This window comes from Equus przewalskii, chromosome 3 (genome assembly GCF_037783145.1).
Source record: "Equus przewalskii isolate Varuska chromosome 3, EquPr2, whole genome shotgun sequence".
NCBI classification, from domain to species: domain Eukaryota; kingdom Metazoa; phylum Chordata; class Mammalia; order Perissodactyla; family Equidae; genus Equus; species Equus przewalskii.
Window position 1 is genome coordinate 106,537,737 of NC_091833.1, and position 27,883 is coordinate 106,565,619.

The 27,883-nt window shown below is 40.8% G+C and overlaps 1 protein-coding gene and 1 long non-coding RNA gene across 44 annotated transcripts in view; both read left to right on the forward strand.

Annotated features, from left to right (window-relative positions):
* LDB2 (LIM domain binding 2) overlaps window positions 1-27,883 on the forward strand; it is a 359,745-nt gene that overhangs the window by 46,377 nt on the left and 285,485 nt on the right. The window lies entirely within an intron of this gene.
* Window positions 21,178-23,412, forward strand: LOC139082365 (uncharacterized). Its single transcript, XR_011538284.1, has 2 exons — window positions 21,178-21,274; window positions 22,352-23,412. It is a non-coding gene; the product is annotated as an uncharacterized lncRNA (long non-coding RNA).

Genomic DNA, 27,883 nt, shown 5'->3' on the forward strand with positions numbered 1-27,883 from the left:
GGGCTGGGGAGAAGTGGATGGATTTGAAATGTATTTTGCTGATGGACTGGATGTAGGTGGTAAAGGGAAGAGAATATTAAATTATTTGTTTTCGGCAACTATGTGGGTATTGGTGTCATTTACTGAGATAGGGATTACTCAGATGGAGGTGGGAGAAAGTTCAGGGAGGAAATAATTTCTCCCACATTCTAGCACATGGCACTGCAGCCTCTGCTAAAATCCTGTCCAAGCTGAGGAAGGTTAGGCTGCCCACTCCTTTGTTGGGTGTCTCTAAAGGTGAAAAATTCTTCCACGTACTAATCTACATTCTGTCTTTTTGCAATATCCATCCATGTGTACATTCTTGTTTCTCTGGAAACACATGGAATACATCTGCTGTCTACTCAGAAAGTTTTGCCAAATATTTGAATCCCAAGATTTTTGACATTATTTTAGCACATTAAAATTTCAAATTAGTTTGTGTAAAAATACCATTAATTAGATCATGGTGTGTATATGTGGGCTCTCCAAACTGTGTAATTTCAGTGTGAAACCATGTTATGTAGCCTTAGTTTTGAATGAAGTGCTAAGCCTTTAGTGCAGACATCATCAAGACACTTTACATAATTCTTTTTGTATTTATAATTCACTTTGTACTAGTTTCAATGTAGTATATGTTTATTGTAGAGGATAAGAGAAACAGAGACAAGTAGATACATTTTTAAAAAGCAAAGACCATCCAGCATCTCACCACCCAAAGACCTTGACAGTTAAGTATTTGGCTTATTTTTTTCAGTAGTTTTTCTTTTATTCTTTTCACAAGGGATGGTGTTTGTACCATACATTTATATTTTGGATATATATTTGGATGTGTTTGGATATATATTTGACATACATTTGGATATACATTTATGGATGTGTGTGGTCATTTGACCACACTCTGACCTCTGTTAAATGACATCGTTAAAAGAAATATTTGCTGATTTGATAGACAAAACCTGTTTGGTGTTGATATTCTCGTTTGTATTCTGTGGCTTACTAGTGAGGATGAATATTTTTCTGTTTGTTGGCCATTAAATTTTCTTGTTTCTGAATTGTCTGTTTTTGCTTTTGCCCACTTATCAGTTGAATCTCAGTTATTTTTAAGACACTTCCCCACCCTCAACATCATTATTCTCTCCCTTATCTTGTTACGAAAACATTTATAGGAGATTTTTCATGAACTGGAGTCCAATTAACCAGAATACTAACTATCTAATTTTTGGAGGCAAGGCCAACTGAAAAGAGAAATATATGACACATCTTCCAAAAGTAGAGAAATTCAAATAGAGTACACTCTTTCTTCAGCTCTCGGTATAAAACTCATCAAAGCAAAAACTGTTTTATTTAGACATCTGGGAAATGTACTTCGACAAACATCCATTTGATGACTGTTGGTGTCATAAAGAGACTTTGATATCAAAAATTCACAGAAACTGCGGAAATAAATTATATATTTTTATGACAAAGCGCTCTTTGCTGACTCATTTGCATTGTCCATGAGATGTGGCTTTAGCATCCTAATACAAAGGAGGGCCCCATTTTCATGTAAATGACATGATAGAATTAATAGGAGCTCTGAGCAGTCTACGAACTGCAAATGTGGCCTCCGTTCTACCTGCCTTGAGCAGGGCTTACACATGGCTGCTTTTCAGTATTTTTAACATATAAGTGTTCCCAGAATTTACATATTCAATGCTTTTATAGCTCTAGAAATGCTCTCTCAAACTACCACAGAAGGTAACAAAACATCCGTCAAAAGTCTGATTTCTATGCATGTAGGCCATAAAAGATACATAGATAGAATCTTTAGCCCCACTTCCAATAAGTTAAAATGCAACTAGTTCTGTTAGAGAGTTCCATCTTTTGCTCATCAACAGTACGAGAGAACACACTTTGCCTTCTATTTATAGAACCTGCAACCACTGGGCTATTAGTCACTGGAAATTATTAAAGCTGAGTTAGCTCTCTTGGTGGTTTACATGTTACAGGTGAGGCTTCCCATCTGTTGACTAACCACTGCTTGGCAAACCAAGTGCATACGGCAATTCGAAGAATGTCAGGAACGGGCCACAGTCTTAGAGACAGTGTGGTGTGTAGCAGCATGAGAGTTGACATGAGAAAGCCTTGGCCTTAGGATCCAGTGTGCTACTGACTAGCTCATTTCTTGCTGGGCAAACTGTTTGACTTCTCTGGCACCCAGTTTCCTGACAAACAACCTCATAAATTAGGATTAATAATACCTACCTGACCTAAAAATTGAGGATTGAATGAGATAGTGTACATAAACCACTTTGCAGGCTGCCTGGCCCGTAGTAGGTATTCCATAAGTTGCTACGCTGTTAATATTGGTGTGGATTATTATTACCTATAACTGTTGCTATCGTTGAATGCTGCTGAAGAAGGAACAGTGGATGTGGGGTAATAGGTTAACCTTGTATTTTATAAGTAGCCTATATTGTAACTAATGTTAGCAACCATAACAAACGCTTATTGAGCACCTAACATGTGCCGGGTCCTGTGCCTGCTAAAGGGAGGCAGGAGAGAAGGTGAGCCCTACCCCTTGTTGTCTGGATTCCTTTGGTAGGAGAAGCTGTTGCTGGGGGGCTAACACCCACCGATGCTCAAAAGAAACAGCTGTGGCTGTAGAATCTTCACATGACAGAGTCGAGAAGGGACCTCAGGGGCACCCAGTACAGTTGTGGTTGTGGTCACCAAAGCTGCTCACTGTGTAAAGATCTGATCACACCCTCGCACCCTACAGCTCTCCCGCAAGGCCCTCTAAATCTTTAGGAACCACAGAACAAAGACCACTGACCCAGTATGACCCTCACCCCTCAGCTCTAACATGGTGAAATTGAGACCCCAAATCTGAGGAAGTCGCCTCCAATCTGGGGTTAGGCTGAAACATTCACTCAATGGTTTCCTCTATTGACTCTGAAAGAGCCGGCATGAACTTTCCCCCAGTGGGTGGTGGATTCCACTGCATCTGCTCGTGGATGTTTACTGTAGCCCCACCATTAGCAGAAACACGACGTGATGTGTTTTTTTCCCTCTTGTACCTTTTAACCACAGACCGCATTCCATTTGCTTTGAACATTTAGTACAGTATCAAGTCTGAAATCAAACGAATGCAGGTGGAAGAAAGCATTCGGCTGGATAGGTCAGGGGAAAGAGATGTTTTTAGGGGTTCTGAAAACCAGGCTAATGTGAAGAAACTCAGCAACAAGATCAGGGAAGCTGCACTTTGAACCGCTGTCTTAAGAAGCCATCGACAGAAACATGCAAGGTGAGGAAAGGCATGGGGACTATTTTCTTGAAAGCAAAGAGTCGATAGATTTGATTTCTTAAAAATTAAAAACTTCTGTGCCTCAAGGACATATCCCAATTACGTCATAAAAAAGCTGAATTAGAAAAAAAGGTACTTAACAGAAAAATAACAGACAAATTCTTGATATCTTTACTCTATAAAGGGCCATGAGGGAGCCATAAGAGTTCTTGCAAAATAAAGTTTAAAAGTCCCCTTTCCAGATGTGGAACTGCAGAAATGTAAATAAAGCTTGAGTGAAAAGATGTGCTTTTAGTGAAAGAGTGTCATTGGCCAAGGAATTTGAAATGAGGCACTGAAGGAAATGAGGGCAGTGAGGTACTCAGTTTTAACCTCTACACCTGTTGCTTGCTGACCTGTCACTAATTGCTCCTAATTGGGAAGGCGGAAACCTTGATTTATAAGGAAATAAAAATTTTTTAAAAATCTGGCCCCATTTTTATGCCATTTGGTAATGCCTTCAATAATGTGTAGAATGAGAGTATCCCCTATTTTTCAGCACTTGACATTTACATTTTAATGAACTATATATATATATACACACTTAACACTCAATATTTAACATATAAGAATCTGTTGAACTCACTCATTCATTCATTCGTTCACTCATTTGTCAATTATTTCTCGAACCAGACACTCTGCTAGTGTCTGGGATCTTTAAGAAGAAAAACACGGCTCCTGCCCTTAAGAAGCATACATTCAAAAAATACATTCTTAGGAAATAATCCAGTATGTGGAAAATGCTAAATTCCTGAAGACATTTATTACAGTATTATTTTTAACACTAAAATCAAAAACAACCTCACTGTTTAAAAACTAAAGAAATGAGGGACTGGCCCAGTGGTGCAGAGGTTAAGTGGGCACGTCCCGCTTGGGCAGCCCGAGGTTCGCCGGTTCAGATCGTGGCGGGGAACGGCACCACTTGGCATGCCATGCTATGGTAGGCATCCCACATATAAAGTAGAGGAAGATGGGCATGGATGTTAGCTCAGGGCCAGTCTCCCTCAGCAAAAAGAGGAGGATTGGCAGCAGATGTTAGCTCAGGGCTAATCTTCCTCAAAAAAACCCCCCCAAAAACTAAAGAAATGATTATTTACAATAAATTTACTGGGTGTAGATATTGAACATGGTGTTTGTGAGAAAGTGTTTATGCTATATTAAGTAAACACCACAGAGTACAGATCTGTATGTACTGAATGATTACAAATATGCTAACAATGAGGACAGGAAAAAGTACAGCAAAAAAATAATAATAATGGTTGTGTGATGAGATTATGATGGACTTTTTCTCTTTGCAACATATTCTGGTTTTTTGCTTGCAGTATGATGATGACAGTTTCTCTGTACAGTAAACTTACTCTGCTGGACTTCGTGAGCCTTATATAGTCCCCCTGACTTAATCCTCACAGTAGTGCTGTGCTACAGGTAAGAAAGCCTGGAGCATTGAGAGTTGTAGAGCTTGGATTCAAATCCGGGCATTTCAGGTCCAGATACTGACCTCTTCACTCTATGCCCAGCTGTTCCTTCAGAGAGATGAATGGGTCTGGCTTTGAAAAGATGAATCCAGGCCGTGAGCTCAAGCTCTTACGTCTTGCTGATAAGACGGAGATCTTAATAGTATCCACTGCCCCGAGACTACTGGGGGAAAGATCGAAGATGATGATGTTTGAGAACATTTTTTGTAAATTTTAAATTTCCATTCAAAAGTCAATTACGGTGCATATTCAAAATATTTTTGAGCGCCTTAATAAATGTGTATACTAAAAAATTTTAAGCTCATTTTTGTTGAAGTATACAAACGTAAAATAGCTAGTTTATGTATTTTAAAGAACTGTTTAGAACACGAAATTTATTTAATTGGTGAAAAACTATGCTAAATCAGGTCTATTTTGAAAATCAGTTTCTTATGCTGGGTCAGTGTCTCATTGTTCTTTCTCCTTTCTCTCTCTGACATTCTCAGTCCCACCCACTATATGATTTTCTTGACTTTTTTATTTCATCGAGCATGCCCTTCAAGGTCAAGAAACCACTATAACTTGTACCTTGGAGGTATTTGGCAGCCAAAGGTTTAAATTGCCAACTAGCAATTGGGATTCTGGGCTTAGGTTGCTTTATTATGCTTTATATCTGTGGACTATGAGTAAAAAAATAATATATGGAGTAAAATTACAAAGGTGACTCTTAAAAGCACGTGGAAGGATGATGACCTTAAAATGTGCTCACCAAAGCCATGAAAATAGATGAGTTCCCCCAGAGGTACCCAGCAATATACCATTATAGACTTCCAGAATGAATATGTGAATTCCTTGGGCCTTGATGGCCTCTTGGAGAAAATGGGGAAGAGCTTTGTGTTCTAAGAGTTTATGATGTTTGGGGTTGCATCATAGGCAGCTGACATTTAATTTGAAAGTGGTCTGTTGGAAATGTCATCTGGTTTTCATTTGTAGGGGCCTCCTTGAAAATGGGCGGTTGGACTCTGTGACCTCCTGGTTTCCTCCCAACTCTGAAGTTTTTGTAGTCGTTTGATTCTAAGATAAATGTAAAGTTTATTTTCTAGCACAACAACTGATATTTGCGTAGGGTTTTGGAGTTTATAAACCACTTTTCACATGCTCCATCCTGTCTTAAAGCAAGGTAAAGGAGTGAAGTCTCCATCAAATCTAGGTTAGAATATAAAATATACAACACGGCTGGTATTTTCTGCTTGTTGTTTGCATTCAAGATGGAAAGTAATGTTCTCGTTTGAAGGTAACTATGTGAGAATTAGAATCTTACTTACATGCAACGTCTTCTAAAGGATTATCAAACACCTGTTATGTAGGTGCACTCACGATCTACAATGCCATTGAAAAAGTGGTTTCACCAGGTGGGAGAATTTGAATAAATCATGTCATCATCTAATTTAAATATTTGGTTCATCTGCTTCAGATATTTAAGGGAAAATATTGATTTTTCTGGGATAGTGTGAATCCGCTCACATTTTCTATGTTCTAAAAGGGACCTTAGTATACTAGTTGTGTTAGCTATGCTTTCCCTGAAAATTCAGGTCTGTTCAGAAATGTCAAGGCTAGCTATGGTTATGCCTGCCCTGAATTTTAAAAAATGTAATAACTGGATCTTTTTCTACTGGGGCTAAGAAAAAAATGGTATTCTATAATTTTCCTTAGGGACTTGGGTAGATAAGGCCGGGCATATGTGGTGTACCCAATCAAAACACAATTTCACAGGTTATGAGTTTGCATGAGATGCAGTCTATCTCGTGGAACCTGGGTTTGGGTGTGCATGCAGAAATGGGGGGATGCTGCTGCAACCAAGCAAATACCCTTGGATACTCTTAATGGAAGCAGGATTATTGGAGGCAGTGCCTTCCTTCTAGAGTTTCCTCAGGGTGGGACCAGGGAGCTGTGAGCTGAGGATGGGGCCTCAGCCAAGTTGCTTCAGTTGCTGACAAAGGAGAGCCCTTTATCCATTCTTAGATGAGAAGATGAGCAGTTCGTCATATGAAGAGCTCTTGTTTTCTGAGTACTCTGTGTGTGTTATGCAAACTGTGCCAAGTGCTGTAACACATTTGATAATCTTTGTGAGTTGGGCAGCTTTGTCTGAGACTGAGTGATGCCGAATAAGTCATCGAAGGCGAGAGTTCATGATCTAACTATTGCACTGTCGTATGCCTCAGATAATCTAAAACAGCCTCTGTGCTGTGGATGTGCTATAAAGCCACATGGTAGACGTGGCCTTCCCTCTTCCATTCTCTCTTCTCCCCAGTGTCGTCCTTCTGTGAGTTTTCCTCTCTTATGGCTTCCTGGATAAATGTTCAGCGGCTTGGAAAGACGAGATAGAAAACATTGGTATGCATTTTTGTATCAATTTGTAATCAGGTTCATTCATAAAGTAGTGTAAGGTGTGTATATATATTTACATAGCTATAATTATAGTATATACATAAACTTAGATTACACTTTGTCACTTAAAGTCATATCCCTGTTAAGTCTACTGCTGACGCTGAGGACCTCTGGGTCCTGCCTGACTTTGCCACCATTGGCTGATGGGTTTGGAGCAAGTTATTCAACTGCTTAAATCCTTAGGTCCTCATCTGTGAAGTGATTATACTGTTTCCTTCCTGATAAGTTTGTTGGGAGGATAAAAAGAGATGATGATTCTGCAAATAACATGCAAACTGAAGAAGGCTATAGGAGTAGAAGGTACTTATTACTAGGACACAAGAATTCACAAGACCTTTGAAGACCCTTTCAACCCAAATACTTAGTGAGTTCCACAAATCTGTTGGCTAATTTCTAAAGGCCCCGAAATTCTGCAGGTGTGTCTGTGTGTGTCTCTTATTCACCAACCTGTTCATGAAGAGCTGGATTCAGACAGAGAAGTTTCCTCATCTACACATCAAGAGTAACAATTTCCTCAGAGTTTAGTAAGAAAATGGATGTGAAGCTCATAGCACAGTGCCTGGCACCTAGGTCACTTTCCATAATAGTATTCTTTTCGGTTTAAAATTTCTTATAAAGAACGAAGGCTGGATTCATTTTGACTATCTGTTCTACCATTATTTAGCTGCCCACTCCCACGTCCAGCGAATGATGACAAATTCCTTAACTTAGACAAATTCCTTAACTTCCATCATGACACATTACTTAACTTGGGAAAATTACTTACCCTCCTCAGCCTCGGTTTCCTCTTATGTATAATGAAGACAATTCCCACCGCACTGGGTCATGGATAAGCTTCAAGATAGCATGTTTATTAGTGCCTGGTGTGTAAGAAGCTCAAAAAACGCTGAGTTCTCCTCTCCTTCCTTCCTCCGCTCCCATGGTTGGTACAGCATATTTGAGTCCTGCCTGTGGAACACACTTGGGAAAGCTGCTCTGCTGTCTTTGGGACTTTCTCACTAACGCAGAGCACAGTTCCAGCTCCTCATTGATCCCAGGGAGCAGGCTTGAAAAAGAAAGGCAACTGGAGCCTTCTGAGGCGGCCTCCCTGATGCTGCCATGCCCGTCGGATATTTAGAGTAAGTTCCTCCAAAATGCACGGACCCATGTTTTTACTTTTTGTTCTCCACTCAGTACGTGGAAGGCTGAATCATTTATTAGCGCTAATGGAAAACAGATTAATATCCTTACCCTCACACTGAAAGTCACCCACTCTGCGAGGCAGAGAAATAGTTGAACCAAGTTTGTGACCTCAGTGTGTGTTCGATGCTCTGCAGCAAGGTGCTTCCCCCAGGGCATTCCCTAAAGGGTGATGGTCCACCAGGGTGTCCTGTAAATACTCACCGAGCAGAGCGCTAACATGCCGATAGTGTTCCCTACGTCAGGGCGCAGAGCTCCTAGCTGTAAGTTTCACAGACAAGTATCTTGTGTCTTTAAAGGCCAATAGGGAGCCACAAGCGTCCCTGTGAAACCAAGTTCAAAAGTTGCTTTTCCAGATGTAGAGTCACAGAAATGTCAATACAGCTATGGCCCTCGTGGTCACATGCCAAGGGATTGGAGGTAGGGGCCTGGACTAGGGAAAGGCAGCTTAGTTTGATTCTTTGCGTCTGTTGCTCACTGATCTCCATTTCTGATTTCTCCTAATTAGGCAGAAGGTCAGCCTCTCTCAGCATCGGAGCTGGAATGAGCCTTTCAAGGAAAAGTTTAGTTCATATATTTCCATGTCAGAAAAAGTCCGTATTGTGAGAGAGGTCATTGCTCAAGAAGATGCCTAAATGTCTTCGTTGCTCATATAAATAGCTCTCTTAATAGGACATGATTTTCTTCATATGCAAATGGAGTGAAGCTTCTCTTATTTCAAAAACTCTTATTTTGCACCTTCTCTGTGTCCACATTATAGGAAATGCCATCAAAGCATAAAGCCAGTTCTTGCCTTCAGAGATGTCACAGTCACATGCATAAGTTTTCTGCTTTACAGAATTCACTGAATGTTTGTACCAGGTGCCTTCCATGTATAAGCTAGAGTGCCAAGTGTTGGGAAGTTTAAATTTGAAGGACACATTCCTGCCTAACACACCACTCCAGAATTTAGTGACTTGAAACAACCATCATTTTGTTCATTCATAATCCTGTACATTAACAATTTCGCCTGTACTGAGCTGGGTGGTCCTTCCATTGGTCTCTCCTGGGATCACTCTGTGATCTGAGGACTGTGACTGCAGTCCTTTGGCAGCTCCTTTGGGGCTGGATGGTCACGAGTGGCCTTGTGCACATGTCTGACAGTTGGTGTTGGGTGTCTCCAGTAGGCTAGCCCAGGCTTTTTCATGGAGAGGCAACATTCCAAGAAAGCAATCCTAGTGTGCAAGTGACTTTCATGCCTCTGCTTTCATCTCATTTACTAATGTTCCATGGACCAAAGCAAGTCCTGTAGCCAAGCCCAGAGTCAACATGGGAAGAGACTATGCCAAAGCATGGATACAAGAGGCATCATTCTTTGGGAGCCATTACTGTAACAATCAACCACAGGCTCTAACCTAAATAATAGCAGTTACCATTTCATTTACTTTGTGCATCCTCTGTGCCCAGTATGGGACTTGATGCTTCACATATACTATTTTATCAAATCTATGTGATGTTTCTTCAAGCTGTATCTTAATCCAAATTTTCTGGGGTTAGTTAAGTTGTCTAAGCTCATACAGATAGGAAATGGCGAGCGTTTTAACACTGAACTGAATAATTCCGTAAACTGGGATCGACACAGGCCCAGATTAGTAGCTATTTGGGAAACAGAAGACAAGGTCTGGAACTGTGTTGGGCAGGTTCTGGTTGTGGAGCAGCTCAGTGTATGTAACATATTGATCAATCATGAACGCTAATAATCCAGAATGTCCTCAGTAACTTTTAGGCATTTTGATCGGACCTTTCTACAAAATGGAAAGCATCTGGAGTTTGGTTATAAAAAACCTAAGTTCAAAATCTGTGTTTGGTTATAAAAAGAGCTAAGCTAAAAGCTTCTAGTGTGTGAGGATTTCAATTTCATGAGCCTCAGTGAGCTCATCTTTAAAATGGGGATACTGTTATAAGGATTAAATGATCCCATGTATGTAAAATCCTGAGCAGAGTGTTGGTACCCAGATGGAACTCAGTAAATGGTAGGCATGAATAATTCAGATGGGAAAATGGCAGAAGAAAGGAGAGGCTATTTTAAACAAGGAGAGCAACACTGGAAACAAGGAGGAGATCTGATGGTAGGGAGGACCTTGGCCTCTGTCTGAGTGGTGAGAGCTGTCAGTTTATAGCAGAGATCTATAGAAAGTAGCAATGGTTAGGCAAGATAGTGCCTGAGTCTGGAGGACCTTGACATTCAGGCAGAGGAGGTAAATTAGCCAAGTTGGAAAAGAGGGACCTGTGTACTGCCTTGGGCCCTGGGAGTAACTACCATGTGTATGTAATTTCAAACTTAGCCAAACCCGGTGAGTTCCCTACTATCTGGGTTCATCCTCCCAGCCCAGGTTTTTGATCAGTGCTAATGAGTTTTAGATTTGAGTCCTATAAGTTCAATAATCTGAGTTTCTTCAAACTTCGAGAGTGTGGCCAACAGTGGAATGGAAACTCCCCTCGCTCTTCTTTGTTTATGACCTAGGCTCACACCATGGACATGTTTATTCATAGAGTCATTGTCATTGGAAAATGCAGGTTCTTTTTTATTAATTGAATCTCACTGTGAAGAACCAGACAGTGATGTGTTGGAACAGAGTTCAAGAACCCACTATGCACATTTCTTCCCAATTCTGTGTTTAGTGTTGGTAGCTTAAAATCGTCCTTAGTGGATGTATTTACACCACAGAAATTGGCAAGTGCTATAAATCAGGGCTCTCTACGCTGCCACCCCTGAAGTTACAGTTGTTAGACATTTACCAGCACATCACTGTGGCACAACCAACTTATGTGCGAAGTTGAGGAGGACAGCTATCTGGTGGAACTGAGAAGAGAATCCTACCTTTGAAAAAAAGAATGTATCTTTTGAGTCACCTTAGAACAAAACACCACACCTAAAGAATGGCTCAAATGATAGAGACTGAAAACATCAAATGTCGGTGAGAATGTAGAGTAATTAGAACTCTCATATTTGTGATAGGAGTATAAAATGATAGGAGTATGACCATTATGGGAAACTCTTTGGCAGTTTCTTATAAAGTGAAACTTACACTTATCCTTATGACCCAGCAATTTCAAGAAAAATGAAAACTTATGTCCACAGAAAGACTTGTGCAAAAATATTTATAGCAGCATTCAAAAAAAAAAAAAAAAAAACGGCTAGAAATCATGGCAGGAAAATGGATGAACGATTTGGGTTTGTCCATACAATGGAATACGACTCAGCAATAAACAGAAAGGAACCACTGAAACATGCAACAACACAGAAGAACCTCAAAAATATTATGTTACACGAAAGAAGCCAGAACAAAAGAGTATAGAGTGATAATTTCATTTATATGAATAGGTGAGTGACCAGAACATTGGCTACCTGGGGGTGTGGTGGTAGGACTGACTAGTAAGGAGGCTAAGAGAATTTTCTAGGGTGATAGAAATGTTCACAATTTGATAAGGATGGTGGTTATACAGGCATATACATTTTTTAAAACTCGAATTGTAAACTTGAGATCTGTGCATTTCACAGAAGTAAATAAGACCTCAATTTAAAAAATCAGCACCCATATTCTGGAATGTAGGAGATGCCTGAAATTAACTCTTCTTCCACTGTCTTTGTGGTATAGGAACCAAGCAGTTGTAGTCAAGCAGTCTGGGTTTAAATTTAAATTCTATCTGTACTGTATACCAGCTCTGTGATTTTGGATGAGTTACTTAGCCTGTCTGAATTTCATCTTTCTCTTCTGAAATATAGAGATAATATATTGGTTTATTCTTTCAACCAATAATCCCATGTGCCAGTTACTGTGTAGATGCTGAAAACAAGATCGTGGACAAGACAGACCCTTCCCTTCCCTCATGGATCGTAACTGTAAAGCTAGTGTGTATAGGGGTTAAAACAAGAGTGGGCGGATGGGACTCTGTCACAGACTGCAGGACAGGACATATGCCATGTGGAAAGTGAAAAACCTTACTCTACTCCAATTAAACCAGGTCACATGGGCAAGATGGCCAGGTTGTGCCAGATCTGATTTTTCAGGAGAATCGGAAATCCTCGTTGTGAAAGTTTGGCATTTCTTTCACTTTTTTCTAAAACACATTACAGGCCAAGCGCTTGTGTTTGTGACCTCTTGCAAAGTTTGCTCATTTATACAGCAATTATTTATAAACCTCAGTCCGGGGCTTATCCGATCGATCTTTGATCACTGTATCAGTTTCCTTGTGAGTAAGAGGGGGACGTTCAAATCAATCGGATAGGCGGTGTTCAGTAGACGCTAAGCTTTCCTGAGTCCCTCAGTTTACAGGATTTTCCCAAATTGTTCAGGTGGTCTTGCAATTTTGCTTTCTAGGAAGGTAAGAGGTTCTCAAAATTTCACCTCCACCCAATTCCCATGTTATTTATGTCCCCATTTGTCAGCAGTATTGGTGACACTTCCCTTGAATCCGACAGTCCTAATCTGGGCAACAGCTTTTCTCAGAGCATTGCAGGTAGATTGTTAAAATGCTGCTCAAGAACTGAAAACCAGCTACTGATCTCTATTTTAATCAAATTCAAGGCTTAGGGTGTGTAATTTTGGTTCACTATAAATTTTGAATTTACACTGTAGAAATAGAGTTAGCATCAATTTGCTTAGCAAATAACCAAAATCATAAACATTTTCTTTAAAAACTGTTATCCTTTGACTCAGTTAGGATTAGGTTCAACTGTGAGTGACAGAATGTCCAAAATCATAGTGTTTTTAAAAAGTTGGAAGGATAGCTATCATTCACGTGATGTTGGCAATCCAGCGGTAGTACGGCTGCATGAGGATCAGGGAGGACAAAGACTTCCTTCCTGAGTGCTGTTAGCCTCAACACGGGGGTTCCCTCAAATCCAAGATGGTTGTTCCAGCTCTGGCCATGTCTGTATCATTAGCATGCAGAAAGGAAGGAAAAAGAGAAGGTAATGCCCCCTTCCTTTAATGACGTCTCCTGATAGATGCACACACTACTTTAACTGACATCCCATTGGCTAGAAGATGGTCACATGGTCACACTTAGTTGCCAGGGAGACTGGAATATATAGACTAATTATTTTTCTAGGCAGTTATGTGCTCAACTAAAATCCAGGGTGTCCAATTACTGAGAAAGAAGCGCACAACTAACACCTTCGCTCTGTCACATTCTTCACCATGTTCTGTTGTGAAGTTGTCCTCGGCTGCTTGGACTCCTGTGTTATTTCTTTCATCTTAGAATGTATAGGAATACACCTTGGATATCCTGAATCTCTTTTTTCTTTAGGGTTTCTTTTTTTTTTTTCATTGTGGTAACATTGGTTTATACACATCAAATAAATTTCAGGTGTACATCGTTATATTTTGATTTCTATGTAGATTACATCATGTTCACCACCCAAAGACTAATTACAATCCATCACCACACACATGTGCCTAATCACCCTTTTCACCCTCCTCACTCCCCTCTTACCCTCTGGTTTCTGTGTGTTTGTTTGTCCTTGTTGTTATCTTCTACTTATGAGTGAGATCATACTGTATGACTTTCTCCCTCTGACTTATTTCACTTAGCAAAATACCCTCAAGGTCCATCCATGTTGTCACAAATGGCCGGATTTCATCCTTTCTTATGGCTGAGTAGTATTCCATTGTGTATATATACCACATCTTCTTTATCCATTCGTCTCTTGATGGGCACCTACGTTGTTTCCAGGTCTTGGCTATTGTGAATAACGCTGCAATGAACATAGGGGTGCTTGTATCTTTATGCATTCATGCTTTCATGTTCTTTGAATAAATACCCAGCAGTGGAATAGCTGGATCATATGGTAGTTCTCTATTCTTAATTTTCTGAGGAAACTCCATACTGTTTTCCATAGTGATTGCACCAGTTTGCACTCCCACCAGCAGTGTATGAGCGTTCCCTTCTCTTCACATCCTCTCCAACACTTGTTGTTTCTTGTCTTGTTAATTATAGCCATGCCAATGGGGGTGAGGTGATATCTCATTGTAGTTTTGATTTGCATTTCCCTGATAGTCAATGATGTTGAACATATTTTCATGTGCCTGTTGGCCATCTGTGTATCTCCTTTGGAGACATGTCTGTTCGGATCTTTTGCCTGTTTTTCTATTGAGTTGTAGTTTTTTTATTGTTGAGATGTATGAGTTCTTTGTATATTTTGAAGATTAACCCCTTATCAGATATATGGTTTGCAAATATCTTCTCCCAATTGATATCCTGAATCTCATTCTTCTTAACACTATCACCATCACTGCCCTTGCCCGAGCCACCATCCTCTGTCCCAGGATTATTGTAGCAGCTACCAATGGGACTTCTGTTTCTGTGCCCACAGTCTTTTCCACAAAATAGCCAGAGAAAGCTTTTGAAAATGTAGGTCAGATCTTGTCTCTCTTCTCTTCAATACTCTCCGATGGCTTCTTACATTACTCAGAGAAAATCTAAAATCTTTGCCATGCACTATGAGATCTACATGACCTGGTCCTCTGACTTTATCTCGTTTTCACTCCCCCTCACTCTACTCCAGCCATGCCAGCCTCCTCACTGCTCCTTCTATACTCCTAAGGAAAGAACAGTCTTTTCTGATGCTCTTTCCACTTCAAATAGAAGAACAAGCACAGAGAGGCTAAGTTGCCCAATGTCATGCAGCTTAGAAGTAATGGAGCCAGGATCCAAATCCAGGTCAGTCTGACTACAAGTTCTGTATCTTTATTCAACCCTATTGCATAAATGCTTAATGAATGCTTGATTGCTCGGTAATAGATTCCATGTAGGCAGTCAGTTCATTCTGAGAAAAGGTTGCCCGGCATTTCTGAGATCTACAAGTCCTTTTGCAGGAGAAAACAGTGTCTTCTAGGTTCTGTCTCTGCCAGAGCCATTAGAAGCTCCTACTCTAAACTCTATAGCTGTAGAAAATTATAAGCATCATCAGGCTTGAGGTCGGCACAGGCTAATTGGGTCAACCATCTTCCTTTCATGGAACAAATAGAATGACACTCTGGGAGCTAAGGTTGGACCTCCTCAGGTCAGTGGACTCTTCTGCTGTTATGTGTGCAAAATCCTCTCTGTTTGGCACAGGCAAAATTAGATATAGTTCTTACCCCAATCACTGAGTCGCCTCTTGCTAAGCATTGCAGTAGATCTAAAAGAAATGAAAAGAAACATCCCTTGCCATTAAGGACGTCTTCATTTAGATCAGTTATTTAACCTGAGGGGCTTTTGTTTGGTCTTCAGAGTCTGAGATTCCTTTGAAATTATGCGTAAATTCTTGTCTGTATACATATGTGTATTAGTTTTTCTAGTGAGAGGATACCTAGCTTTTATCAAGTTCTCTGATGCGTCTGCCACTTCAAAGCATGGTGAGAACTACTGGTGATAAAAACTTCCCGAGAAGCTTATCATTTATTTAGCACAGAATATACACACTATGCTACATTTCTCCTTTTAACCCTCAAAACAACCCCATGAGTTAGTATATTACTATGGTAATTTCATACATGCAAAAACTCAGGTCAGAGAGATTCAATTCCTTTTTAATATCACATACAGATGTTAAGAATGAGAATCATATTTCAAACCCAAATCTGTTATAGTCCCAAGAATGTACTCTATTTTCATATTGAGACATATTTTCTCAAAGAAGTATTTAGACACATGGTTTTAAAAATCAAATTGTGCTTTTCTTTTTTTTAAGTTTTCTTCTGCTTCCTGCATTGTCTCTTACCTTTGGGATTTTTTTTCCCCACATTTATTTGTGTCTGTTTCTCCATTTCATGTTGGGAACTTTGCTTAAATCTAATGATCCTTGGTTATCCTTTTGTATTAAACATGTGCTGCCAAAAAGCTAATTCTGAGCTCCAAGTGCGTGAGTAAGGCTTTTCGCCTGGTGGGTCACACCACTAGGGGATTGGGTAGCCAGCTGGCATTTTCAATGGAGTGACCCACATGAGTTTCTAGAGTTCTTTAAGTTCCTTTAAATTTCTCCAGATGATAACTTGCCAACTCCCTGCTTAGGGTGTGTGAGACCTGCTGTTGTTAGGAGGCCCTTGGGAGTTCTATGTAGGTAGAAGGAGGGTGGGGCAGGGCATCTGAGCACCTAAGTGTTCTGTAAACAGAGCTCCTGTTTCCGACTCTTCGCTTCACTCACCTTCTTCAGGCACATATCCAAGTTCTGAGCCTTTCTGGGGTTCTGTAGGATAAACTGGCTCACTTCTCTTTGGTACCCCTTTGAGGTTGCTATCTTCTATGTGTCTCCACTTTTAATAAAGACACTACCACTTCTTCATTCAATTCCCATCTTCCAAAATTTCATTGAAATATCATCTTTATTTCACTTCTTTCATTCTCCTTGACTCCTGAAGTTGCACCTTTTCTATTCCTTCCACACCTCGTCAGATGGAATTTTTTTTTTAAAAAATGTGCATTCTTGCCATAATTCTAAAATGGAAGTTTCTAGGCTTGCTTGTCTACCATAGTTATACTACCTCCCCATATCTATTACATTCTGTCCAAACAATGGGAGAGATACAAGAAAAACCTTCAGGTGATTCTGCCCTCAAGAATCTCATAATCTAGTCCTGAGGAAATCATGCCCATAGATTCTGCACCTCTAACATGGGCACAAAATCGCGCAACCAAGATCGAGCTTACAGATTAAGGGCTGGAAGGAGAGATGCTTCCTACCCAGAGGGATCTAGAGAGACACACTGAAGGAGGTGGAGGGAAGTGTATCTAAGACTAGGACAGGGGGCCTGCCCGGCGGTGCAGTAGTTAAGTTCACACGTTCCACTTCGGCAGCCTGGGGTTCGCTGGTTCGGATCCTGGGTGAGGACATGGCACCGCTTGGCAAAAGCCATGCTGTGGTAGGCATCCAACGTATAAAGTAGAGGAAGATGGGCATGGATGTTAGCTCAGGGCCAGTCTTCTTCAGCAAAAAGAAGAGGATTGGCAGCAGTTAGCTCAGGGCTAGTCTTCCACAAAAAATTAAATAAAAAATAAAAGACTAGAACAGCATGAACAAAATTCCACAGGCAGAGAAATGCAGGGCAGAGAAAGAACAGTGGGTTCACCACCTTGGCTTGAGGAAAGGAACGTATGGAGGGAAGTATTAATATACAAATCCTGCTAGGTGCCAGGTGGAGATGGGTCTTGAATGATTAGAAGTTTGGGTACTATTTTGTCCTAAGACGATGGCTTACCACTCACATCCTACAAACAGATGGCATAAAGAGTGTCTATAAGAACTGAGGGGGTGCTCCTAGAGGGGAAGGATTGGAGAGTAGAGAGAGAGATGGAAATATCCTGGGAGAGGGAAGGAAATGAAACTTTGGGATGGGAAGGAAAGGAAATGGTTTGGTGGAAGTCGGGGGTAGGGCAAGAGAAAGATTCTAGGAAGAGACTGGAAGTATAAAAGTGGCAACAACCAAGAGTCTAAGAGAAGAAAGTCAGCAATGCCTCTGTGCCTGATGGGAGGGAGGAGTTTGTGTTGATTGGGAGGCAAGAGGCTGAAAAATCAGTGAAAGACCTTGAGGGCTGGCCCAACCAGGGCGTGTCAAGAGGACAGGGTGACATCCCAGATGTGGATAACCCTGGGCTTTCCCATGAATCTTTGTGATTCCTGCTCAGATTTCCCTCCCGTACCTCCCCACCCCAGTTATCAAAGCACAGACATATGTGCAAAATTTTGGAATAAGAAAAACCAGATAATGTTGATTTTGCAGTTTGGGCAAAATGTGAATATTGAACTGTCTGCAGACAAGAGAATTTTCATGATCTATTCACATTCTAGATTACTTTTTTCTTGCCATTTTCAAAAATAAGGACTCTTCAACACTAATCTGCTTAGCAAATCTTATGAACTAAATCGAAAGCCTTGCAAGCCTGTTACCAAGCATGCCTGAATTGTAGACTTTTCTTAACCTGTTATCCTTGTTCTCATCCTGTTCTTTTTTCTCCTTCCTTCCCGAGCAGAGTAGGAAAATTCTGAATATGTTTAAGAGCAAAGAATGAATGGCATCCTTTAGATGCATCTTTACACTTATTTCTTTCATTTTGCATAGCGCCAAATTCCCTCTGAAAATATCAGCCTGCCTCCAGCCTCTCCACATTGTCTGTCATGCCAGTGCTGTCCGCGGCTGTCTCTGTAATGCTGCCCGGAGCGAGCTGCCTCCTCTGCAGGCCAGGGGGATGGCAGCACCTTCAAGGAGACATCCATAAAGCATGGCTCCTGATCTGGATTCACATTTCCTAGTGGTGGGGGCGCTGTTTTTATTTTATGATCGCTCCCTTAAGTATGGCAGGATGTAAAGATGAATAGCAAATGAGAACTTTCTAAATGCCTTGTCTGTGCAACTGGTTTGTACTTTCTTCAGACTCAAGGTTCTCGCGGGGACTCTTCCTCCAGATTCTGCCTCTGAATCATGATTGTGATTGACCCTCTACGCCAATCAAAGCTTGTTCAGTATTTAATCAATCTCGAATTACAGGCAAGTTGTTGCAGTTCCAATGTCAGTCTTGAAGCCTCCTTATGCTTTTTCCATTTGCATCGAACACACCTTTTCTGTTCTTTTTTCTTCCTTTCCTTTCCCTTTTTTCTTCTTTTTTGCCCTGGTGCTTCCCAAAATGTTTAAGCTTGTTGAGGAAAGCAGATTTCTCAAGCATTTGCCGTCAAATAAATAAGCTAATAAATCATAAATGGGCTAAGAAAGAGGATTTTCCCCTTTCACAGCATACATTAGAGCTCAGGTTTAGCAGTTGCTGGAAACGCTTGTTGACGAACTCTGTCTGTCTTAGAAAACCGGCTGTGGAGGAGCCTGGCTCACCAGAGTGAGGCAACGGGAATCGCAATGCACCAGACAGACAATGTCTTCTGCATAACAATTTCATCCATCCATTTGCCGGTGAATATTCATGTTCCAGGGGTAGAAGTTTCAGTATTTACAAATTTGTGGAAGCAGGAAAGGTAGAGCAGCATCGGCTAAATGGAATATTTGCTTCTTTGTTTCAAATGGCCAGGATCACTGAAATTGAGTTTCATTTTTGTCCTTTTGCTTTTGTTTACACTGAAATAAAGCCTGGAAGGTTATAGATACTAAACTATTGGGACCAGATGTGCTCCGATGACTTTCATTTTGTGATAAGTGTGTGATTTAAAATCAGTCTGCCCAATTATGATCTGAATATTGTTTTTTGTCTCAATGTTATAGCAAGCTCTATCTACCCATCCATCTATCTTCTATCTATATATTTCTCTATCTAATCTATATCCATAAATAGATTAGGTAGAACATTAGAGCTAAACCATAGTACTGATGTTAAAGATTTATATACACGTAATGATTATATACGACAATATATGTAATGAATATATATACGTGTGTGTATCATACACACAAACACACCACATATAAAATTAGTTTTATGGATGATTAATAAATAAATCTGGAGTGCTTTAATTATATTAAAGCTTTCTAGAGAAAATGAAAATTGCTATTTATTAACCTCTGTGGGAAAGAATTTGGCCATATATCACATCTCATATATCATTTAATTCTCCTAACAACTCCATGATGCGGATGTGAGGAAGCCAGATGACAGAGAATGAAGTCCGTTGCCTAAAGTTGCTGAGCTGGGCTCAGAGTGTTTTTCTGTTTCAACAGCGAAGCCAATTATTTCATCTCACTCGGCCTCCTATTGTTTGGCTTGGCTGTTGGAAGTGTTGTAACCTTGGGCTCAATTAAAAAAAGAAGAGTAATGATCAATTCATTCATGCCACAGATATTTATCGAACACTTACAATGTGCTCAGTGTTCTAGGTATTAGGAAAATATCAGTGAATAAGCAGGTAAGTTCCCTAGCCTTAAGAACTTACGTCCAGGGGAGAGCAATAGATCAAGTGGTGATGTCTGCCATGAGTATGGGAGGGAAAAGTGGCCATCTCACTTACAGATGCTGAATTGTGGTCCCTCTATCTCACTATATGAACAGAAGTAGAGCTAAATCATGTGTTATCCTCATTTCCTTTAGGAAGGAACACTTTTCTTCTTTACCCTCAAGGTCTTGCATTGGTCTTGGTTTGGATATCCTGTGGTCACCTAAAGACCCACATGGATCACAGACTGGATGAGGCCAATAGATGTTCAAGGTACCATGCTTTGCCTTGGGGATTCAAAGTCTCAGGAAAAGGTCATGCTTTGGATCAGTAATCTAGAAAACCCTAGTTTCTACCTCACAGTTATCATTTTTCACCATCATTTGTTCTTTCGGGTTTATCTCTTAGCTAGATGAATGGCCTATAGATCTTCGAATCTATGAGCCACATTTGAGATTCACATCTCAGAAAAATAACTGGAGCTGCTTACTCCAAGTCCTCAACAAGCTTTGTTATACCATGAAGCAGGTCTCTTTCGTTTGCCTACAGTGTCCTTCCCACATTATCTGCCTGGTGAACTATTCATCCTTCAAGGGCTGTCTGTACAGCCAGCTCCTCCACAGCCTGCCTTCTCTGAACTTCCTAGACACAGTCAGTTTCTCAGGTCCCACTGCATTGCAAATACTTCTCTGTTATCCCATATATATTTACTCAACACCTGCCACATGCAAGGTACCATTAGGAGCCATTAGCATGTACTATTTCACAGTGCAATGCTTGCTTTCTTTTATGTCTCCCCCATGTGGCTCTAAGAAGACTGAGACACTCAACTGTCTTATTCACTTTCATATTCCCAGCACCCAAGTTCATGCCAGGTCCTTATTGGCACTCAACAACCATGTGCTGAATTAAGGAAATCCCTCTTCAAAGTGTAGAAGAACACCCATGCTGTGGGTAAGTGTTTCAGAAATTGAATCAGTTAAAGATGCCAAAACTTTGGCCTGTAAGGGAATGAGGAGCATCAAATAATTGAGTTAATGGTTAAGAAGGAACAGCCAAAGTTGAGATCACACAGGTTTGAGGTTCAAATTCTGGTTTGTCTCATGCACAATGGCACTTAATATTCCACAAGTTTAAAAAAAATGATGATAGCAATACCTACCACATAAGGTTGTATGTGGATGAAATTAGACAATGTTTGGACTGTTAGCACACAGCACTACTGAACATTTGACACTCGTTATTTATGGCACATCCGGTTGTGTGATGCATTTGTCCCCTGATTTTCTCATGCTTCATCTCATGGACTCATCCCAAGCACCAAACAACTTGGCCAGGGCATGGGGGTGGCATGTGGCATCATCAGTATTCTAGCTCCAGTCTTCTGTGTCCAAAAGCTTAACCTTTAAACCATTCTGGTGTTTAACTTGGACCATTCTGCTTTGTAAGAAAGCACAAGTGCTTGTGAGCGCACACACATACACACAGACACCCCCTCTCCCCCAACACTCTCATTAATCTTTCATTTGTATCTAAAAACCTAAAGACAGTACTTAGTCCTCCCTCACAGGGGTGTCCTAAAGTGGTGAATGATAGCGTTACTCTTTTTACATGTTAAGTAGTTCTTTCATTCCCAAGTTTGCCCACCCCTGTGGAACTTGAGTACAGCATCACTTCACAGTGCCACACAGTAACTGATGTTGTGATGTGGTGTTTAAAAAGATGTAAATAGTTAACACTCCTTTGAAAAGAAATCAAATCCTCACTTATAGCCTTTATCAACCAGCTGGTTCTTGTAAGCGTCTTCCCGATCTGTGTGCAAACATTACTTTTAAGTGATCAGCTGGCATAATTAGGTAAGATTGTACACTAGAAGCACAATTCAGTTTTCTCTTCATCTCGGCTGGAAGAAGAAACAAACATCAAGGATGATGATACGACCGTGAGTTCGATGTGTAGATTTTTCCTGCAGCTGCAATACCTTGCTAATCAGCAGAGCTAGTTATTTATTTATTTGTTTTTCTTTTTTAGTTCAAAGGTACGGCTTTGTGGAACCTCAGCCAGAGAGGTAATTCTGAAGCCTGGTCCTGTGGGAGCAGACACCATCACTGGCACAGATAGCAGCTCAGCCGGGTCTAGGTTTCTCCACTTTACTTTCCATCTGGATGGTTTAGTATTTAGTGCCTTTTAAAAAAAAATTCTTAAAACTCTCATTGTATCATAGATTTAAATCAGTTCAGGGAAACTGAGTTTAAGACCTGGCTGGGGATGGGATTGGGAGCTGTGACTTCAGAGATAAGATGTCACATGAGTAGGAAGATGTTGAGTAGGGGAACCGACACAGATAGTAGCCTGATGAAGTCAATAGACAGTGCTCGCAGAATGAGAAGACTCACATTCTGATATCAGCTTTGCCCATTGGCCAGGTCACTAAACCTCTCTTGACCTCATTCTCTGATCTGCAAAAATCATGGTCTGAGAATAGTCCCCAAATGTATTGAGTGCCTGTTATATATCAGACTCTGTGGTGATTCTCGCCCTGCGGAGCCCCGCTTCCCAGGAAGGCAGACACACGGGGCGTAGATCATGTGTGCAAGGATCCTGAGAGAAAGCCAGGTACGATGAGTCAGCAGGACCTACATGAAGTCTGGAGCTAGGCTGTCTAGAGTCACAGCCATCTCTGCCTGATCTTGAAGAAAATGCCAACACTTATTGAACTGGGCTGTTGCAAAATATCTACAATATTGCCTGGCATATAGTTTGAGCTCAATAAATACCAGTTGTTGATATGGGAGAACAAAACAGAGAGAACTAAGATTACGTAGAAGGTAGAGGAAGACCAGACCTCTGAGAGGAAATCTTAAAAAGTCCTGAGGGGGCCGGCCCCATGGCCGAGTGGTTAAGTTTGCGTGCTCCCCTGCGGCAGCCCAGGGTTTCGCTGGTTCGGATCGTGGGCTCGGACCTAGCACCACTCATCAGGCCATGCTGAGGTGGCATCCCACATAGCACAACCAGAGGCACACACAACTAGAATATACAACTATGTAGGGGGGTGCTTTGGGGAGAAGAATTAAAAAGAAAAAAAAAAGAAAGAAGATTGGCAACAGGTGTTAGCTCAGGTGCCAATGTTTAAAAATAAATAAATAAATAAATAAAGAGACTTGAGAAAAAATACAGTGGGAAGTCTTAAGACATCTCCCACTTAACATGCTCCTTAGGTTAGCTGCTTTCTTCTTGCTGTAAAACATATTGGTTGATGCCCAAAGCTCGTGGCCCATAGGCCGTGCTACCTCTGCTTTAACCAACGTTCTAGTAACCTACCAACTCCCAGGCCTTCTTCTACCAGATTAAAGAGAATCTACCACAGAAACAACTGTTCACATTCCTGGGGCAGACCCTAGGCACAGATGGCAGCTCAGCAGGACATGGACAGCTATACGTAGATGATGTCATTTTACCCCCGTTTTACAAAGGGGTCTCCAGTGTGAGAAGCAAGAGAGCTGAGATCTGAGTCTAGGTCTCTTTGGAGCCAAAATCACCCCATCTGTGAGCTCCTTAGAGGTTTGTCAGGTGAAAAAATTGAGCCAGAACATTCCAGAGAGAGAGAACAGCCTGTCCAAAGCCTCACAGCAGAGAATAGCTCTAGGATTCCCTCTTTCCAGCTCTAACATTCCATTATTTAACGACGGAGGCTGTGAGTTTCACTGTAGAGAATGAGGCTTAGAAAACTCCAGCAGTTTGCTCACTGATATTTACTCATAAATTCCTCATCATGTTTTTTGTTTTTTACACTGGAATGGTTTCCATTCTCAGGTACCAAGGATAAAATTCTTTCAAATATTCCATGTAAAAGGCCAGTGATTTTAAAGGCTGTGATCTATTTTCAGCCTTTTTGGAAAACAAACAGAAAATCACTCTTGATATGGAAACACTGCAGTGGGCCCTCAGGAGGGCTAAAGCAATGACTTCTCAAGCAACACCTCCACCGAAGGCCTCTCCAATGGCTTCCAGTCCCTCTTGGTCCTTCGAAGGAGTGGGAGCCGTGATGGAGAAGGGGAAAGGCACCAAATGGGCAAAATATTTTGGGGGAAATTGACTCCAGCTTTGTGCGTTCTCTAGTGACAAAAATAGTGTTTTTTTCTTTTGCATCTGTAAAGCATTTGATGATTAGTGAACCCATTTAAAAATTATCAAATAATGATTAAGAAGAAAAAGCTATAAATATTTAGAACGTGACAAGGCCACTGCTAATGGAAACTTGGCATTTAGAGAAATTAGGCTCGAAGAAAAGAAAACTCTATCCATCAAACGTCATCAGTCTCATCTTTGTCCTAAAGAGACTTTAAAATAAGCAAGATTTTAAAAGTATCAGACTATTTTAAATATGTTCTGTGCAGAAAAATTTACTATATTTTTCTCAATTCTCTCTTTTTTTTTCCCCCCTCACTAGATGGGACAAATAGGAATTGGGGTTAGCAGGATTAAGAGTGAGCTCTTTAAAGGGTGCACATTCACACGGAAAGGAAGTGTTGCGTAGGCGCAATTCGTTATTCTGTGCCTTCTCATTGCTCCTGGAGAACACGCCAGGCGTATTTCCTCTGGAGGGTCTTTGTCTCAGCAAGTTCACTACCAGGAAAACTGCCCTCAGGTTTGCACAGGGCTGACTCTTTCCTCCCATTCAGATCTCAGCTCAAATGTCACTTCCTTCGAGGTTCCCCTGACCCACACATCTGAAGTCATCACTGATCATCACGAGCTGTTTTTTTCCCTTTCATCACGCGTATCACAGTCCGCAATAATCTGGCTCCTTTATGTGTTTTCTTGTTCCTGGCTATCTCCCTCTTCTAAGCTGGAAGCTCCAGGGGACCTCGTCTGTTTCGCCACTGCCAAGAGCTGGGCCCAGCACAAAGTAGCCACCCAATAAATACTTTTTAATAAGTGAGTGAAAAAAAGTGCTTTAAAAATAGTAAATTGCTCCATAAATATATTATTATGTGAACATTGAAATCAGAAAATTTAAAAAAAATCCAAGATGATATTTGTCACATCATTTCTAAGCTTTTTGAGCAAACAGGATCATACATTTTCCCCAAAGCCCATTTTAACTTTACTCCTCATGTACTATTTACTTCAGTGCCAACTTCTAGAAGTTTAGGAAATCAATATTTTCCAAAATAAAATGCCTTTGCATTTAGAGTAAAATATATATCTTGGTTGTTGGCTGAATATACAGGAAAGAGTTTGCATTGTTTTATATTTGAGAGAAGAAAAATTACTGGGTCCCACATTCTGGCCAACAGAATGCAGCGGGTCAGAGACACAAGGTCATCCACAATTCGTGTGGACTCTTAATACTTCAGAATATGTGCCTGTCAACATTTGCAGAGCTGTTGCCTCATGGAATTTCAGTATAAAAGGAAACTATGGTTTCTTCTCTTCGTCTGGTCTCCAATCTGACGCTGTATCCCTAAATCACTTCTTTAATTTTGCAGATTGCATCCTCTGAATTAATTTACCATCGATAGGATATCGCTCACATTTGTGTCTTAAAATATTCTCTTGAGGTTTAATTTCTAGACACCATTGCATTTAATAAAAATTGAATTGTGCATGTTACATTCCAAATTGGAAGGATGGTCCTAATGCTTTCAAGGTAGTAAAATTTCATTAAAAAAATACTGCTTGAAATGAACACAGAATATATGAGCCAGGGCGTGGGAATATTTGCTGTGCAGAGATTTTTGTCCTGAGGGCAAGAAGGTTGGGTGTTGGGAAAGGGTTTTCTTTTGACCAAAATTTGATGTAGAGAATGATTTTTCATTTTGAATAATAATACATGAATTGATAAATGTATCAAGTATATTTTAACAGAGAGTCATTTTATGCAGGGTCTTGTTCAAAGCAAGTTAGGTAGTCTGTTTTATACAAAATTATAGTTGACATCATGACCATTCCCAGAATCATATCTTTCTGATCTGGAAAGAATCAAAAAAGGTCACCTAACCCAGTGGCTTTCAAACTTTTCTATCATCTACAGTGAGAAATACATTTCATGGTATTATCCAATACACACACACATAAGCTCACACACATGCACATGCACACACACATGCATGCAGACACACACGCACAAATAGGCAACCAGAACTTAAACTAAAGACTCACACTGTTCCCCTCCCTGCATAGGACATATTCTATTCTTTATTTTATACTACTTCATTTAAAAAATGTTGTTTTTGCTTTTCTACCTTGATTTCAAGGCCCATCAGTTTGGAAAACACTCATCTGGCCCAAACCATTCATGTTACAAATGGAAAACAAAGGTGTTGAGAGGGGAAATCACATCCTCCAGTTCATGCCAAGTTCAAGTCAGTGCTGCTAAATGAACACGATAGTCAACACACTGTGTCTTCTCTTTCATTCTAATCAATGATCCCATAAAATCGTAGGAAGAAGCTACAGTTGAGTTAAAAAGAAAAAAATATACAACATACTTCTTGAAACCCAAGGTCTGAGTGGGCGAGTTCCTCAGCCTCTCTGAGCCTGGGGGGACTTGTTTTCATACAGGGACTTAAGCCCCCAACTGCGACAGCCTCAGCATAGCCCAGTTAGGCTCTTAGCGAGACATCGTGGATGAAAATGCCCGAAAGAAATCCTGGCTCCTGTTCTTCTGCCTTACTTTCTAAAAAAATAATGTTAATTAAGAAAGGACAAAAAGTAAGAAACAAAATACACACTATTGCGTTTTAGTTCCACTGCCTGAAAGTCAACCTTTTCTATAATACTTGAGGTAGCAGACTGAGACGGCCACAGATTTGTTAACGATTCTTCAACTGAGAGACGGGGTCTATTACCCCTGTTTTTGAATTCAGGCTGGCCTCAGGCGGCATTGACCAGGAATGCCCTGCAGAGGTGATGCGGTGCCAGTTCTAGACCTGGTCCTTAAGTGGACTGATAGTTTTCACCTTGGTCCCTTTGAGCACTGAGCCATCCTGTGGGAACTTTGACTATGCTGCTAAGGGCCCCTGTGGAGAGGCCCTGGGACTGCATGGTGAAGGAGAGGGGCCGGTAGAGACAAGCCTTCCATCTGTCCCCAAGGAGGGGCCAGGCAGGTGGTGAAGTCTCAGGGATCCTCCAGATCAGCCTGGCTCACAGCTGAAGACCACTGTGTTTGAATCCACTTGGTCCTATGCGGAGCAGAGAATCACCCAGCTAAGCCACTCACCCACAAAATCATGAGATTTAATAAAATGGTTGTTTTAAGCTATCAAGTTTGGGGTAGTTTTTTAATGCAACAGTGGATAACCGGAACACTTGAGTTGTTACAAGTAGTTCAAGTAAGCAGTTTCCTAGAGGCAATATAGCATGATACAAATTTTGGAGTAAGACTGCCTTGATTGAATCCTTGGGTTACTGAATCTCTTTGTGCCTCAGTTTCCTCATCTGTAAAATGAGGATAAATAATACTACTCATCCCATGGTTGCTTTGAGGATTTAAAAAAGTTAATACCAGTGTATGTAAAGGTCTTAGAACAGCATCTTACACACAGAAAGTGCTATGTA